We start from the raw sequence: 4,196 nt of genomic DNA on the forward strand, positions 1-4,196 counted from the left end.
GAGTTAGAGTTCTGCTGGAGTTCTATTATTAGGAAGGACATGATTTGAGGTTTTTACTGATAATATTTTATTCAAACATGTTACAGAAGTCATAAGAAGCAGGTTTATTTTGAACAAACATTACAAACGTGTTCATTCCTACAAAACTGTCAAATATATTTACAAACAACATTAAACTGATTCAGATTAACATAAAATAAATCATGTTTTATAATTAAATGTCTGTTTCCTCCTATAAAGAAAAATCCTCCTCCTGTCCTCCATGTTCCTAATCAGGGTCAGGACTGGGCGGTATGACCTCAAATTCATATCACGGTATAAATTGAACCCCTTCACGGTAACGGTATTTATCACAGTAGAGAATTATCATAAAAAGTTAAGATAATGTAATTTTTAGAGCTTTTTTTGCAGAAAACTGTAATATTAATTAAACACAACGTTTTTGCTTTAACGTGAATTTAGCTGTGAGGAAAAAAGATACCATCAAATACCGTGAAACCTGTGTAATTGTTGAAAATACTGTGATATAAAATTTAGGTCATAGCGCCCAGCTCTAATAGGAGCATATGAACAGATAAATGTGTTTCAGTTCATGCTTTCAATCTGTTGCTGCACATTTAAGGCTTGTTTTGGTCACAGAGCGTCCACACTGTTAAATAACACTCTGCCAGGTAGAAACCATGATTTGTCAGAAAGAGAACGTGAACGATACCCGTCTTTTCTGTTTAAATATCCCACACTTTTCACAATTTCTGTTGTTTTATGAACGCCTCGTTTTGGGACTCTGTCTCCTTCCATGGCTAAAAATAGCCCTTAGCATACACACATCAACAGCGTAACCGCTAGCGGAAGCGCTAACGTCGTAGCGTTGGGCAACACAAATAAGATTCCAGCCAGCTAAAGTGCACTGACTTTAATGGTACCTATTATTTCTGAAGCTTCGGGGCAGGTAACTTGCCTCGAGGATTTTTAGTGTTCGAATTAGTCGAGGAATCGTTTCAGAATTATACCTTATTAAAACAAATAATACAACTACAACATTTCATCATTGTGGATTTCATTAAGACATTTCTTTAATACTGGTAACAAAACTAAAAGATTTTGATAGAATGTCGTCTTTCACACATTTATACATGCTGCAGAGAACAGTTTCAGTCGGATGTTGCATACCATTGTTTGGTTCGAGCGGCTTGTTAAGCTTGCTTTGCTTTTGCTACCATGTAGATGTACCGATCTTTACGAACAAAAGTCTCCATGGTCTCTGTTATCTTTAAGTTCTGCTCAATCGGCTGTTAATGTTAGTGATTCCTTAGTTTCTTTTGTTTTGCCCCAGACAACCAGTTACTGAAAGCCAACGTTACCATTGAACGTCAACCGAATATAAAATACGGCAAGCCAGGAGTGACAAAATATAGAAACACGTTTCAGACGCGCGCACCAAACGCCATGGGGACGAATCGATCTCATGCCCTGCGAATCGATTTTCCCAAATTTAAATTAAATCAATCCAAGATCGATTAAATTGATTTTTTTAACCCAGCCCTACTCATGGATTTACAGGAGTTTTACAGTTTTTATTTTTTTATTAGTAGTATTTGCATTCAGTAACGTGTTCAGACATTTGTTATCATATTTTTTGTTTAATCTATCACACACTATAGCATTTAGATTATACATTAGAAAAGTTGATTTTAAAGGGGCAATATCATGTAAAAATCAACTTTTTTGAGTTTTATACCATGTTATAATGTTATACTCTGATAAAAACATGTCCAAAGCCTTGCTCTGACTCATTCATCATGTATGAGAAATCCTGCAGTGTTTTTATGAAGCCATGCTGAGGAGCAAAACGACAGGTGGGGACCAGAAACACCTTTTGGTACCAGAAACACCTCTGGGACGTGTCTTTAAGCAGAACGTCCTCGTGGCAGAGCGCCCCCTCCGCCCCTCCCCCTGACTCCTGCAGGCTCTCGGGTGAAACTGAAAGTGAAACTGTCTGCAGAGTTAACACTGGCTGTACTATTTCTCACTCAGTGAAGCTCTTTTCAGATTAAAGATACCTTTGAGGAAATGTATTTTCAGATGACAAGTAAACTGCATCATGGCACCCCCCGCACTGAAATGGGCGAGACAGAAGCGGAAGGAGGTTCTTAAAGAGACAGAGGCCAATTTCAAGGCGTTTAGAAGAGGAAGTGATGAGAAGATAAGTTTATTTTGTATTCAAACATAAAAACAGCATTTTAATAACAACTAAAGGTGACAGATACTTTATTAGTATGGGTGCAAAGATACATGAAATTCATGGTTCGGTTTGATACTTTAGTCTCACAGTTCGATATTTTTTCGACACAAAAAAGAGAAATGTCCACGCCCCTTTTAACTTGTAGTTTATTTATATTAATTATGAACATTTGTTTAACCTCAAAAGTACAGTTTTTAAATTAAATGTTGCTGAAACAGCAAGTTTCTCAGTGGATCTGTGCTCCACAGAGCAGCCTAGGTGGAGTAGTTGAACACAGATCCACTGATCCTTCAACACAGAGCATCTTCAGAAGACATGTTGATAAAATAAATGTTAAAATCTGTATTGTTCCATACAAGTGTGTACTGAACCTAAAGCTCTGGTCGATACGGGTACATGTATTGTTGCAGCCCTATTTATTATGGTATAGTATTTAAATGTATACGTGAGAAACACATAATATTGCCCCTTTAACTACATCACTTGAGAAATGAAGCATTGATCAGTAGGCTGTAGGAACAACACATTTGTCTACGTTTGTATATTTAAAGTGATCTATTAGCAGAAAATTGATCTAGTCACGTCTGAGTTAAGCAAAATTTGAGGATATATGTGACATAAGAGCAGTGATCCTGGATTTTATGGTGTGTACACACTAGAGCTGGGTGCTATGACCCAAATTTTATATCACGGTATTTTCAACAATTACACCAGTTTCACGGTATTTGATGGTATTTTTTTCCTCACAGCTCAGCTGATAATAAAATGTACAAACTTCGCTTATTGACTTTTTTCTTTTACTATACCTCTGTATCACTGTTTCCCTCCTTTTGTACGTCTTTTCTTCTTTGACTGGTTGTAGACAGTAATCATGCATTCAGGTCCGATCGTGAAGGGTTGAGAAAAAGTCATTATCTGGTCTATCGTTACGCTTTAATAAAACTTAAAAGGACGACTCACCTTGCACACCAGTCAACTCAGCTACACAACAAATCTACTTCCCCCCGGCTTTTCACAATAGAAGCACGTAAAAGTCTCCATGCATTAACTAATGTAAAGCATTAAATCGAACCGTGCACGTCACTGAAGAGGTGTTTACTACATTCAGCGATGGTGAAAACTCAATGTTTTTTTACGTCAGACAAAAAAAGCGGCTGAAACTCCAGCAGTCGCCAGTTGCTCCAACAATTACGTTAGCATGCTAATGTGCTAAGAGGTGCTGCGAGGAAACGAGTCCCCTGGGAAACAGTTCACTGGCGGCCACGACGAAATGTTCCGCACGTGTTCAGGCTATTTAAACCGGTATGTTGGTATTAAGAAAATTCATATCATAACAAAAATAAAAACCGGTTTTCGGTACAAAACGGTATACCGCCCAGCACTAGTACACACCAGAGACATGAAGACATAAAAAACAGCTTCTTCTGGACTGAAGGCCTGTTTGGATGTGTTTCAGCTTCTATGACATTAAAAGGAAAAAATAAAGTTGACAAGAGCCACATTATATGCAATTTGTGTTAATATACAATCCAACCAAAGTAGGGCTGAGCGGTATATGTGGTAGATGTAGAAACAGTATGAAGTTGGCCTACGGTAGAAATTTACCCTCTACCGTCCTGTCGTCATTACATCATCTCACCTGTGTGAACAGGGCTGCAGTGCAGAGACAACAGAGCAGGAGGAGTTCAAAATAAAAACAAAGAAATTATAGTGTTTCAAAAAGCGTAAAGAGAATAAACCCTCAAAATTTCCCCTCCCGCTGTAGAAAAGTTACATTGGGATTAGGGCTGCCACGATTAATCAATTAATCGACGACTAATCGATTATTAAAATAATTGATGACAAATTTAATAATTGATTAATCGTTTTTTTTGTTTTTTTTTTTGTTGTTGTTGTTCTTTACTTTGTTTTTCTCCAAACTGCTTTGACACCTTCCACTGCCACATCTGCCTTT

General features: G+C 37.5%; 1 protein-coding gene across 1 annotated transcript in view; it reads right to left on the reverse strand.

The window, feature by feature from the left end:
* The window catches only part of LOC106524470 (histone acetyltransferase p300), a 72,179-nt gene that overhangs the window by 63,205 nt on the left and 4,778 nt on the right, over positions 1-4,196 (reverse strand). The window lies entirely within an intron of this gene.

Source organism: Austrofundulus limnaeus, unplaced genomic scaffold, assembly GCF_001266775.1.
Source record: "Austrofundulus limnaeus strain Quisiro unplaced genomic scaffold, Austrofundulus_limnaeus-1.0 Scaffold189, whole genome shotgun sequence".
Classification (NCBI taxonomy): Eukaryota; Metazoa; Chordata; class Actinopteri; order Cyprinodontiformes; family Rivulidae; genus Austrofundulus; species Austrofundulus limnaeus.